At 41.1% G+C, this 14,499-nt stretch overlaps 1 protein-coding gene across 3 annotated transcripts in view; it reads left to right on the top strand.

Moving 5' to 3' along the window:
- The window catches only part of ARMH3 (armadillo like helical domain containing 3), a 187,025-nt gene that overhangs the window by 103,266 nt on the left and 69,260 nt on the right, over nucleotides 1-14,499 (top strand). The window lies entirely within an intron of this gene.

Genomic DNA, 14,499 nt, shown 5'->3' with positions numbered 1-14,499 from the left:
AAGGGCCTTATGACAAATGTGGGTGTTTGAAAGAAGCTCCAGATTCTGGGCTAGAGTTTGAAGTTCATATGGGTATAATTTATGTTGTGTTTATTTATTCATGTATTTACTTAGGCTTTCCAGGCAGCTCCTTTTCATCTGGGACCTGTTTCCTTGATCACATTCCTTTATGCTTGCTTTATCTCCTACTTTGTTGCTTTCCCTTTCGGTGGCTTCTGACTTGGCTGCTGTCCTTATTCTTCCCAAGGGCCATCAAACAGTTGATTTAAGCTTTTGGCCTATGCTTTTTGTGAATAGCCCGGAAAGGACTGGGCTGAACTTTGAGTGGATGCCTATAACTATGACCTCTTTCTTCTCTTTGCAAGTCTCTATCAGGCATCTACCTTCATTTTCATTCCTCACATTTCTTTGATAAACTTGCTGCAGAGAATAATTAGCTCATCTTCACTGTCACTAATGAATTAGACTTGGAGTATATGTCAAAAATATCAAAGGGTGCCTGGGTGGCTCAGTTCGTTAAGTAACTGCCTTCGGCTCAGGTCATGATCCTGGAGTCCCGGGATCGAGGCCCACCCACATCGGGCTCCCAGCTCCACAGGGAGTCTGCTTCTCACTCTGACCTTCTCCCCTCTTATGCTCTCTCTCACTCTCTCTCTCTCAAATAAATAAAATCTTTTTTTTTTTTTTAAAGATTTTATTTATTTGACAGAGATCACACATAGGCAGAGAAGCAGGCAGAGAGACAGAGGAGGAAGCAGGCTCCCTGCTGAGCAGAGCCTGATGCGGGGCTCGATCCCAGGACCCTGGGATCATGACCTGAGCTGAAGGCAGAGGCTTTAACCCTCTGAGCCACCCAGGCACCCCCCTCAAATAAATAAAATCTTAAAAAAAAAATGTATCAAAGATCCAGTCAGTTTTCTCAAGAGATTACAGGAAAATGTGTTTGTCACTTACCACACTATGGCCAGATCAGGGCAAAATAGTGGTAATGCTAAGCCAGCTAAAAATTATTTTTCTTTCTTTCTCTTTCTCCCTTTCTGCCTTCCTTTCTTCCTTCCTTGCTTTCTTCTTTCTTCTTCTTTTTTTTTTTTTTAAGATTTTACTATTTATTTGACAGAGACAAAGCGAGAGAGGGAACACAAGCAGGGGGTACTGGGAGAGGGAGAAGCAGGCTTCCCTCCGAGCAGGGAGCCCGATGCAGGGCTTGATTCCAGGACCCTGGGATCATGACCTGAGCCGAAGGCAGACACTTAATGACTGAGTCACCCAGGTGCCCCCTTTTTTTCCTTTTTGACACTTATTTCCCTTAATAAGTGCTAAGTTTTTTGCTCTTTTATATACTGTCTTCTTCAATATTCAAACTCCATAGAGTGTATCATAAGCTTTTAAAAAAAAATACTTTGTACCAATGAGAAAACAGAGTCTTAAAGATATTGTGAATTGCAGGAAATCCCACAGTTGTTGTCTGGCAAACCATAACACATACCCTCCCCAGTGTCTATTTTTAAGTAATCTCTGCACTCAACTTAGGGCTCAAACTCCCAACCCTAAGATCAAGAGCCATATGCTCCACTGACTAATCCAGCCAGACACCTGGACTGAGCCAGCCCAGCACCCCAGGGCTCCTTCTTCCATGTCATAAAGGCTCCCATTGAGTTGCATCTAAGGCTACCATGGAGGTAAACAGAACACTCAGCATGATGTACTGAAAGGAGCATGGAAATTTTAGTTAGAGAAGCTGGATTTAAATTTTTTTTTTTTTAAAGATTTTATTTATTTATTTGACAGAGAGAGAGATCACAAGTAGGCAGAGAGGCAGGCAGAGAGAGAGAGAGGGAAGCAGGCTCTCCGCTCAGCAGGGAGCCCGATGCGGGACTCGATCCCAGGACCCTGAGATCATGACCTGAGCCGAAGGCAGTGGCTTAACCCACTGAGCCACCCAGGCGCCCAGGATTTAAAATTTTTGTCTCGGGGTGCCTGGGTGGCTCAGTGGGTTAAAGCCTTTGCCTTTGGCTCCGGTCATGATCCCAGGGTCCTGGGATCGAGCCCTGCATCGGGCTCTCTGCTCAGCAGGGAGCCTGCTTCCCCCTCTCTGCCTGCCTCTCTGCCTACTTGTAATCTCTGTCTGTCAAATAAATAAATAAAATCTTTAAAAATTTTTTTTTTGTCTCTACCACTCAATGTGTGACCTTGAGCAAGTTATTTAGCTTCTATGGACCTCTTTCCACTATCTATAAAATGAAGATCATGATGATTATCAATTCCTTCATGGGGAAATAGTTGTGAGAATTATATAACATATGTGACGGGACTTAGTGAACTATAAAATACTGGCCTGAAGCATAATGTATTTAAGAGTCATCCCTGTTGTAGTATGGGTCAGAATTTCCTTCCTTTTAAAGGCTGATTAATATCCCATTGTATGTATATGCCATGTTTTTTTAAATCCATTCTTGCATTGATGAAATCCCAAGAGGGTTGCTACCACCTTTTGGTCATTGTGTTTTGGTTATTTGTACATGGGTATACAAATATCTGTCCAGTCTCTGCTTTCACTTCTCTTGGGCATATACCTAGAAGTGGAATTGGTACATCATATGATAATTCTGTTTAGTTTTTTGAATGATTGCCATACTGTATTTAGGATTAGCATTTTGAGCCTTCCTTATAATGTTTCCTAAGTATGTCTTCATTTGTCCCTTCTATGAGAGTTAAGATGTTATCCTTAACCTTGAGAGATGTTTTGCTGTAGGTAGATTTCGATGCTTTGAATGAGGGTGGTACAGGGAGTTTCTTTTCTCAGAGTTAGTATTCTCTTAGCTGAGGGTGAAAATGTGGTATGCCCAAGTCTGTATTCCACTCCAGCAGTAATGAGTGCTGCCTTACACTCCTTCGTTTTTTTCTAAGAGCTTGTGTTGTGCATCCATGACACTACTAACTTTGGGTGGTTTAGAAAACAAGAAACTGTCAGAAAATTGGACCCATGGGTCTCCCAGGGATACTATGGGATTTTTTTTTTTAAGATTTTTATTTATTTATTTGATAGACAGAGACCACAAGTAGAGAGAGAGGAGGAAGCAGGCTCCCCACTGAGTAGAGAGCCTGATGTGGGGCTCGATCCCAGGACCCTGAGATCATGGCCTGAACCGAAGGCAGAGGCTTTAACCCACTGAGCCACCCAGGCGCCCCTGGGATGTTTAACTATTGGCCACCAAGCTTATTAATAAGGATAAAGTATACAAAGACTTAGAAGTAAAACTGTGATAGTGTGCAACATTTCCTTCTGTTGTTATAGAGATTATTGGTGCTGATCTCACAGCTGGAAAAGATTCTAAGGCAGAGTGAATGAACTCTTAGCCACCTCTCCTATAGTATGTTCTTTGATAACCCTGGAAAATGTTTGGGTTGCATGCGAAATTATCAGACATCTAACAGCTGAGAGGACCTCAGGGTGGTTTGGTGGTTGATGACAGGTACAAGTTAAGTCTTTGGGATCTTCTGGGATACAATATATCTAATGGCAACCCTAACATAGTATCTTACCAGCAGGTGAAAGGCAGCGGAAAGGCCGCAGACTTTAATGTTCTTTGGAGTTTAGATTGTGACAGTGAAAATTCAAAGTGCTTCCACATGCTTGGAGGCCTAAATTTGCTCAAGTGTCAGTCTGTTTGCTTTTCACTTGTCTTTCGTGGCTTAGTCATGCCAGTTCTTTAATTGTCAGAGTTATTTGTGTTTAAACAATTTGTCTCTCTCTTCCTGTTTGATCCTTCAGAGAGATTCTTAAAATGCAGCTGCTTAGAAGCTGCTGTTTTTTAAATTGAAGTATAGTTGACGTACAGTGTTCTGTCAGTTACAGGTGCACAGCGTAGCAGCTCAACAATTCTATCCATAGTGCAGTGCTCACCATGATAAGTGTAGTTACCATCTCTCACCATACATAGTTATTTCAGTATTATTGATTATATTCCCTATGCTGTACTTTTCATCTTTGCTTTTATTTTGTAACTGAACATTTGTACCTCTTAATCTGCTTCACCTATAACATCCATCCCCCTACCCACACCCACCTGGCAACCACCAGTTTGTTCTCTGTATTTATGAGTCTGTTTTTGTATATGTGCTGCCGAAGCGAGCACTATGAGTCTGTTTTTGTTTGTTTGCTTATTTGTTTTGGTTTTTAGATTTCATATGTAAGTGAAATCATATAGTATTTGTCTTTTTCTGACTTATTTCACTTAGCATAATACCCTCTAAGTTCATCTATGTTGTTGTCAGTGGCAAGAGCTCAGTCTTTTTTAATGGCTGAGTAATATTCCATTGTATGTGAATATATATGTATACATACCACAAATTTATCCATTTATCTCTTGATGGACACTTGGGTTGCCTCCATATCTTGGCCAATGTAAATAATACTGCAGTAAACATAGGGACATGAATGTTTTTCCAAATTAGTGTTTTTGAGAAACTATTTATTTATTTTTTTTTAAGATTTTATTTATTTATTTGAGAGAGAATGAGTGAGAGAGAGCATGAGAGAGGAGAAGGTCAGAGGGAGAAGCAGACTCCCCAAGGAGCTGGGAGCCCGATGCGGGACTTGATCCTGGAAATCCAGGATCATGACCTGAGCCGTAAGCAGTCGCTCAACCAACTGAGCCACCCAGGCACCCCGAGAAACTATTTATTTTTAAGTAGCCTTCATGCCTAACGTGGGGCTTGAATTCACGTCCTTGAGATGAATGTACTGACTGAGCTAGCCAGGTGCCCCGAAACTGCTATTTTTATTGAAATACCTGATGTCATTAATGTACAGGGCCCTGTGTTTGTTCCTTCCCATTGGTGAGTTGTTCCTTTGTTTTGCCACAAGAAAAATAAAATATTACATTAAAATTCTACTTTGTATAATTGTTACTTCAGCTGCCTTCAGAGATCAGCTGGTCCTGTGAGGGCCTATTTAGCCAGGACAGCTCCATCCCGTACAGCTCCATCCTGTTAAACAGTGATTTTGTTGTTGATGCAGTAAAACTTAAACTGACCCTGCCCCTCCCCCCTCAGGGAACTTACTTAAAAGCAAGCCCGGGAAATCAGTCCCAGGTAACAAAGCCCAAATACAAGGGCGGGTCAGGCCAGGTGGAGACATCCAATCAGTGGGGTGCATACTGTCTCCCTAGCTACCAAGGAGTGTGACTAGGGTAAATTGTAATTCAATTGGCCACCCATGTGTGACCTAGCATGACTGCAGCTTTCTCTGTGTGTTCCAATCTCATTGGCCACCTGCATGTGGCCAGACCCAACCACATGGCCTTTGCTCTATAAAAGTTAGTCTGTAAGGCAGGTAGGGGTCGCCTCTTTGTTTTGTTTTAAGATTTTATTTATCTGTTTGACAAAGATCACAAGTAGGCAGAGAGGCAGGCAGAGAGAGAGAAGGAAGCAGGCTCCCCGCTGAGCAGAGAGCCCAATGCCGGGCTTGATCCCAGGACCCTGAGACCATGACCTGAGCAGAAGGCAGAGGCTTTAACCCACTGAGCCACCCAGGGGGGTCGCCTCTTTGTAAGAGACGGCCCCGACCAGTTGGTTTGACTGTCGGTTTGATTCTCGATGCTTGGCGCAAAATAAAGCTTTGCTTGACCTTCACTTTCTATCAGTCTCGCTCCTTTGATCACGGACCTATCATTGGGGGACCTTTCAGTCCACAAAGGAAAAATACTCTGAGGGGCCAAATGCAGGACTGGAAGGAAAACATTTGGGAAGTTTTGCTTGGAGACTTCTATGCTAAATATTTCCTGCTACCACTTAGCAGGTTACCCTAGCGAGATCCTGTACTTTAGGAAGATGTCTGCTGACTATTAACCTAATTAGTCAAAAGAGAAAAAGAAAAATGTTAGACTAAAATCTGACCTTCTTCTAACCAAACAACTTTCAAGGTAAGTAATTTGAAGCCCTTAATGAATCTACTGAAGTTAACATCTTAATGCTTTTCACTTAATTAGCATTTTATTAGCACCAAGTTCACAATCCTATTCTCTGGTTGCTCACAGAAATAGTGGCTGAATCACTGCAAATAGGTTTTTTCCTGATCTGTAATTTTCTTAAGGTGGATAAAGTTTTAACTCTGTGATTAATATATTAAATTTTTCCTGTATTAGGAGTGCACTGAAGTTTAGTTTTTTTTTTGCAATGCCTTGTTATCCATTAGGCCTCCAAGGGTTGACAAGGGTGACTTTTTAGATAATTGCTGTGGTTAGTGACAAGCTTGGGGTTTGGAATGAGGTTTTAGTGCATTTCTTTCTAAGTGTCTTAATTGTTCATCTTGTAAGTTTGCCTCTTGTCCCTCTCTTTGCTCCACGATCTCTTTGTTTCAGTGCTCAAGTAGTCCTCCCCCACTTCCTGCTTATGTGCTTATGTAGCTGTTTTCCTTCATCCTAAAAAATACTCCCTCAAAAAAAAGGAGGGGGAGGAGGAGGAGAAGGAAAGCTTTAAATGTACACTCTGCTAGGGAGGCTGGGGAACAAGAATAGCTCTCAGCAGCCTCTGATAGGGGAGTTCATTGAGCATAGCACCCTTTGGAGCAGGCTGCATATAGAATTCTGAATGTCATGGAGAAAAAGCCCTCAGGCGGTAATCAGGGAGTGCACATTCACTGTTGATGGTTGCAATTAGGTTTGGAAAGGGAATGTGAGGTCTCAGCTAGGCAGAGTCCGTCCAAATCCGCTTGCCCATGAACCTGTTTAGGCTACAGAATTTGCCTCTGAGTCACAGTTCTTTTAGCAGAATGGATACTGGTGAGTTGAGAGGAGGAACAGTTTGACACCAGGCGCTTTAGCTGAAGGATGCAATGTAGTATAGTGAAAAATGTGAACCAAAGCAGTCAAATGACAGGAGCAGAGGCATTGGGCTGATAACTCTTGAATAGCAAGAAGTACATGAAAATAAGCTTCTAAACCAGTTGTCTGCTCAAAAGTGGCAGACAGGCAGGCTCAGATTATCCCCTTGGTTAGAATTTATCAGTAATGACCTTTCTTCTGTTAAGCAGACCCTGCTGATCTCCCATTACAGAGAATAAAAAGCATTATGCAGATTAAAACAACGCACCAAAATGAGGCTGGTATAATATCGTTTCCCCAGTGACTGGGAGCATTATATATTATTCTAATAGTTGCTATTCTCTGATCTCTTAAGAGGACAGCTAGAAATAAAAAACCAAACACTGAATCCCACGTGGCTAATCGTCTCTTTTCCCCTAACTTGGTTTATGCTGCAGAGTTAGGTTTTGCGTTAGGTCATAGCTAGGTTTGGTGAACTACAGTACAGTAAAGAAGTTTTGGTTGAAGAGATCCAGATATTTGTAATGGAATATTAAGATTTTTAGTTGGGGCTGCTGTGATTTCAGGTGAGTGTGACTTTAGTTTTATATATTTCCCTCAATCTGAAATTCCCTTGGGGTCTTTTTCCGCTTTCCTTTTAAAATTTTTTTGACTTATCATCATCGTTATTATTTTAAAGATTTATTTATTGGAGGGGCGCCTGGGTGGCTCAGTGGGTTAAGGCCTCTGCCTTCAGCTCAGGTCATGATCCCGGGGTCCTGGGATCCAGCCCTGCATTGGGCTCTCTGCTCAGCGGGGAGCCTGCTTCCCTTCCTCTCTCTCTGCCTGCCTCTCTGCCTACCTGTGATCTCTTGTCTGTCAAATAAATAAATAAAATCTTAAAAGAAAAAAAAAAAGATTTATTTATTGGAGAGAGAGAGCCCAAGAGAGTGTGGGAGGGGAAGGGACGGGAGAGGGAGAGAGAATCTAGAGCAGACTCGGTGCTGAGCACAGAGCCCAGTGCAGCCGCTGATCTCACAACCCTGGTACCCCCTCACTTTGCTTTTTTTTTTTTTTTTTTTTTAAGAAAATTTGCATAATATAAAATTTACTGATCTCACAACCCTGGCACCCCCTCACTTTTGCTTTTTTTAAAGAAAATTGCAAGAAAATTTGCATAATATAAAATTTACTATTTTAACCATTTTTAAATCTACAGTTCTGTGACATTAAGTGCATCCATAGTGTTGTGCAGCCATCACCATGAGGCATCTTTTTCATATTCTTCAACTGAAATGAAACAGTAACTCCTTATTCTCTCCTCTTCTAGCCCCTGGCAGTTGCCATTCCACTTTCTGTGTTTGTGAGTTTGACTACTCTAGGAACATATTTATAAGAGGAATTAAACAATATTTGTCATTCTGTGCCTGGCATATTTTGCTTAGCATAATATCCTCAAGGTCCTTCCATGTTATATCATATATCATAATTTCCTTTTTTTTTTTTTTTTAAGTGATTTCTACACGCAGCATGCAACTTGAACTCACAGTCCCAAGATCAAGAGTCCCATGCTCCACTGACTGAGCCAGCCAGGCACCCCTTCATCCCCCACTTTTTTAAAAAAGACTGAATAATATTCCATTGTATGTATACCACATTTATCATTTATCCAGTGATGGACCCTTGCATTGCTTCCACTTTTTGGCTATTATAAATAATGCTTCTATGAACATGGGTGTACAGATCTTTGAGAACCTGCTTTTTATTTTTTTGGGTATATACCCGTAAGTGGAATTGCTGAATCATATGGTCATTTTATTTTTAATTTTTTGGGGAAATCACCATACCCTTTTCCATATCAGCTGCACCATTTTGCATTCCCACCAGTGTTGTGCAAGGATTCCAGTTTCTCATACCCTGGTTGATACTCGTTATTTTCTATTTTTTGGTAATAGCTATCCTAATGGGTATGAAGTGGTATTGAATTGCAGTTTTGACTTGCATTTCCATAATGACTAGTGGTATTGGTTATCTTTTTCATGTGTTTATTGGTTATTTGTCTATCTTCCTTGGAGAAATGTCTATTCCTATCCTTTGCCGGTTCTTAAATTGGGTTGTTTGGCTGTTTTGTTGTTGAGTTCTAAGAATTTTTTATATATTCTGGATTCCAGTCTCTTATGAAATACATGGTTTGCAGATTTTTTTTTCGGTAGATTCCCTTTCATTCTGTTGTGTCCTTTGATTCATAAAAGTTTTTAATTTTGATGAAGTCCAGCTCATCTGTTTTTTTCTTTTGTTGACCATGCTTTTGGTGTCATATCCAAGCAATCATTGCCAATTCAAGTCCTGCAGCTTTCTCATGTTTCCTTTGAAGAGTTTTATAGTTTTAGCTCTTACATTTAGGTCTTTGATACATTTTAAGGAAAGTTTTATATATGGTGTAAGGTAAAGCTCCAAATTCACTTTTTTGCATGTGTCTATCCCAGCACCCACTCTGCTTTTTTGAGTTAACCACAGTTCTGATTTGTTAATTGAAATCAGGCTGAATTATCTGTTGAGTATAGAATTTGAGACTCCACATTTTTTCTGTATGTCCCTGTTCAGTTTTGTTTTTTAGGTTTGTTCATTGCTCTGTTTATTTAAGATATGGCGCAACGTAGTGGTTAAGAGCAGGGACTCTATATAGAGTTCGGTTCTCTGAGTTTGAGTCTAAGCTCTACCACTTACTCTGGATACATTTTTAAACCACTCTTTGCTTTGAGTTTCCTCATGGAACATGGGTCATTGCTGAGATGATTAAATGACAATATATGTAAAGCACTCGGAATAGTACCTGGCACACAGTCAATGCTATGTAAGTGTTCATTATTATCTTTTTTTAAAAAAAATTGTTATTACTTTGCAAGTCTGGAGGTCTTACCAGCCTTGGTTCTGATGATCTGCATGGGACTTCATTCTAGAAAGCAACTCCCTTCCATATCCAGCGTTATTCAGTTCCCTTGGCTCTAGGTGGACCTAGAAGGGACAAGATTTAATAAAATCTTAAAAAAAAAACTCATAAAAAAAAAGAAATTGTTTAGTTTTTTTTTTTTTTTAAGATTTTATTTATTTGACAGAGAGAGAGAGATCACAAGTAGGCAGAGAGGCAGGCAAAGAGAGAGAGAGGGGAGGAAGCAGGCTCCCTGCGGAGCAGAGAGCCCAACTCAGGGCTTGATCCCAGGACCCTGGGATCATGACCTGAGCCGAAGGCAGAGGATTTAACCCACTGAGCCACCCAGGTGCCCCAGATTTTCTTTTAAGATTTTATTTATTTATTTGACAGACAGAGATCATAAGCAGGCAGAGAGGCAGGCAGAGAGGGGGAAGCAGGCTCCCTGCTGAGCAGAGAGCCCGATGCAGGGCTCGATCCCAGAACCCTGGGATCCTGACCTGAGCTGAAGGCAGAGGCTTTTAACCCACTGAGCCACCGAGGCGCCCCTGAAATTGTTTAGATTTATACTAAATTCCAATGAGATATAGAAATAGCACTCTTATGTAGCTCTATCTAAACATACACATGCAACACTCACTATAGTAAACTTTATTTGCCAAAAAGCACACTAAAAAGGAGAATTTCATGTATTTCCTGAGAAGGTAAGGATGCATTAGAAACAGGATCCTAATTCTGTTCACTTTATCATCTCTGGAACTAAGACTAGGTGAGAGTGGGGAAAAAGTCTGTATTTAGAGTTTAGATATATTTTGTTTGTGAGAGATTTTCTCACATGTAGGTGTTAAACACAGCATTCTAGATCCTGCTTCATTCTTTGGTGAGCTACTAGCCTACAGCTCGAATGTATAGAGAGCTCACTGGCTCTTGATGCTTCCATCTTGAACTTTTTAACAAAGAAAGAGTATAATGCAAAAGTAGCAGCACTAATTGGTATACACTTGTTTTAGAGGTATATAGCTTTGAGAGAAGGACACAGTACTTTGATGTGGAATGGATTAAGGAGTTGTTAGGTGTGTGCATTTATGTCTGGAGTCAGCGTTGGTTTGTGCAAAATATTCTTGTCCTGTGCCCCGTCTTTTGCATCTCATTTTCTCCCAGCAATGTAGGGTTTGCTGACTGTGGCCTATTTTTGTTGGCTCAGATAAGGGACTGTTTCTGGAGTGTGACTCCTAGGAGAAAAGAAGTCAGCCTTGAGCTCAGCCCTTTATCCTGAATCAAGCTATTGGGCTGTAAAATAGAAGTACCTGTTTAGTGAGTTCCAGGTGCATGCTCTGAGAGTGTCAGTTGAGGCCTCCCAGGTGTGGGTCCTCACCTTTTGTAAAGGCTAGGGTTTTATAGGATTGTAATAGCCGGTTGGAGAAAAATTGTAATGGTGAGTTAGTTGGAAGAGTTCTTATATATGTATCTGGTGACCTTTGAATGTTTTAGAAAACGATCAGACGGTCTTTTTACTTGTTAATTATATTGATTTTTTTCTCTTAATGAATTATGTCAAGTACTTACTTGACCATTTTGGAGGTGGTTTGGAGGGACTGTATTCGTGACTGAGCCAGTGATACTAGAATAGCTGCTTCTTGTGACTAGAGGTAATTAAGAGTCCTGGGCCCTGGGGCAGCTGGGTGGCTCAGTGAATTAAGCCTCTGCCTTTGGCTCAGGTCATGATCTCAGGGTCCTGGGATCGAGCCCTGCATTGGGCTCTCTGCCCCCTCCCCCGCCCCGGCCACCGCCCCTGCCTGCCTCTCTGCCTACTTGTGATCTCTGTCTGTCAAATAAATGGATAAAATCTTTTTTTTTTTTTTAAGATTTCATTTATTTATATGACAGACAGAAATCACAAGTAAGCAGAGAGGCAAGTAGAGAGAGAGGGGGAAGCAGGCCTCCCGTCAAGCAGAGAGCCCGATGCGGGGCTTGATTCCAGGACCCTGGGATCATGACCTGAGCCGAAGGCAGAGGCTTTAATCCACTGAGCCACCCAGGTGCCCCTAAATGGATAAAATCTTAAAAAAAAAAATAAAAGAGTCCTGGGCCTTGAGGTAAGTTGAAAGGGCTTGATTCTGAGCAGACAGTTGCAGATGAAATTGCTGAGAGCACTGGAGAAGAAATGTATGATTGTCAGTTTCCTCCAGAATGTTCTAGCCCTTGGTCCCATGTGTGTGAGTGAATGACCCCCAAATTATCTCCTTTTTAGGTTCTCAGTCTGACAACATTCTTTGCGTTCATTCTGTTTCTCTAGATGTGTATCTACACAGCAAAAACCTTTGATTGCAGTTGTCCCACTAATAGTTAATTGGATCTCATACCTATAATTTTGTGGTGTGGTAAATTAGGTTTTTAAACTTAGCATTGACTTTTTTATAGGTATCTGAGATGAGCCATGTGATGTATGTCCTTTATTCTGCTAATCTTTTAGTCAGTAGGTCTCACCCTATGCGTTTTTCAGTTTTTTAATAGGTAAGCATCAAAAACCTGGGAAGAGAGAGACTCAGAGAAAGAATGAGTGAGAGGAAGTGTGGTGTGTTTGTGTGAGATTGACTTGGGATCCTTTCTTTAGATGCCTGTGGTTTTGGGGTGCCTGAGTGGCTCAGTTGGCTAAGTGTCCGACTCTTGATTTTGGCTGAGGTAACGATCTCAGGACCCTGAGACTGAGCTTCGCGTCAGCCTCCCTGCTCAGCACAAAGTCTGCTTTGTCCTTCTCCCTCTGCTCCTCCCCTTCTCTCAAATAAATAAACAAATTAAAAAGAAAAAGAAAAAGAAACACCGTCTGGTTTTAGGAGCGTTTCTTTATTCTTTTGTTTCTGTTACTGCTTCCTTGTCTTTACAACTCTTTTTAAATGCTAGACGTTGAGAACCAAAGGGGCAGTCAAGGTGACATAGACTTGCTGCTTCTGTCTTAGTAGGTCAGGAAAAAAGGTATTTGACATATTTTATAGTAGGGTCATTGGGATGGGAAGGGGCTAGAGTCTAGCAGTCCAAAGTCTATTATTCCTGGGCTTTTGCTTTTTCCCAGCCAGTTCTTCTCATCCTCTGGCTCTCTGGAGATGGCCTGCTTTTGCTGGTACAGCTGTCCTTGGTCCTTAAGGGATGTGCTGCTCCCTAATTATTGATCCCAGGGTAAGACAAAAAGTTTCATTTTCACCTGAGAAATGGTTGGTTTCTTTTTTCCTTCTTCAAAAGGAACTCTTGCTAGAAAGTATAGACACTTTATCATGACTTAGTTCACAAAATGCTGGTTTCTAATTGTAACTACTATAAATCCTAGCACAAATGGGATCAAAAGGCATAATTCAGGTCCCTAATTTCTTTCTTTCCATCCCATATCTAGGACACTTAAAAAAGGAGTCTTTTTAAATTGTGGGCAGTTCTTTCTCTTCTCTGTTAATTTTCCTTCTCCATTTTTTCTTTCCTAAAAGTCGGTCTGGAACTCTGGCCAATTAACTTAGGTTTTCTAACCACGTAGAACACAGTAGATTGTTAATCTACTAGTGGGTTGAGGAAGCCATTACTATGGGGTAGAAGTATATTATCCTGTCAGCAAACGTAATAGGCATCTCTTCAGCAGATGAAACTTTGGTTTTCTTTGAATGTTGTAAACAAAAAGAGGAGTGGCTCATAGGAGCATAATCGCTCTAAATTCTCAGATTTATACCAGAATGCCAGGTGCCATACCTCCTTTCTTCTATTGGACTTCAGTGTTGCAGATAGCAGTGCCAGGATCACAGAACCCTGAAAGCTGAAGGAGCTGAAGAGGCCATCTAATCAGGTCTCCTTCCCAAGTCATGTATCTTACTTGTTGGGGTCATATCCAACCTCTTCTTGAACACCTAGTGAAATAGTGCTTCATATTTTAGGCTATAGACTATTCGGTTTTTTAAATGATGAGAATTTTGGAGTACCTGGCTGACTCATTTGGTGGCGCATTCAAGTCTTAATCTCAGGGTTGTAAATTCAAGACCCACATTGGGTGAAGAGATTAATTTAAAAAAAAATCTTTTTTAAAATGATGAGAATCTGGGGCGCCTGGGTGGCTCAGTGGGTTAAGCCGCTGCCTTCGGCTCAGGTCATGATCCCAGGTCCTGGGTTTGAGCCCCACATCGGGCTTTCTGCTCAGCAGGGAGCCTGCTTCCTCCTCTCTCTCTGCCTGCCTCTCTGCCTACTTGTGATTTCTCTCTGTCAAATAAATAAAATCTTTAAAAAAAAAAATAAAATAAAATGATGAGAATCTCTTCCTTATGTTGGAATCTTCCTCTATATAACCTGAACCTTCAGGTGCAACACCAAAAAAAAAAAAAAAAAAAGTACTCTCTGTTCTGTATACTAACTCCTTCAAAGCGCTAAAATGTATATTCCTACTCTTCTGTAGTATCCTCTCTTCTTTCAGTTGTTCATCATATGTCATGGTTTTAAAATCTTTGGCATACTGTGATTGTCTTTTAGACATATTCTAACTTCTCAGTTTACCTCCTAAAGTATGGGATTAGGGCATGCCTCGTCCCAAATAAGCATTCAGTAAATGTTTATTGGATTGAATGTTACCTAGAACTGGATCCAGATATGCTTGGAGTAGTTTAGGTTAGTGGGAGACTATTAGCACCCAGGATCTGGACACATTGTATTTGCAGGCTCCAGTTGCATTAGTTTTTCAGCAGCTGAATCGTGTTGCTGGTCCATTACAAGCTTAGGTCCCACTAAAACCTTGAACTCTAT

This window comes from Lutra lutra, chromosome 14 (assembly GCF_902655055.1).
Source record: "Lutra lutra chromosome 14, mLutLut1.2, whole genome shotgun sequence".
In the NCBI taxonomy this organism is placed as follows: Eukaryota; Metazoa; Chordata; class Mammalia; order Carnivora; family Mustelidae; genus Lutra; species Lutra lutra.
This window is presented reverse-complemented; position numbering and strand designations above follow the sequence as displayed.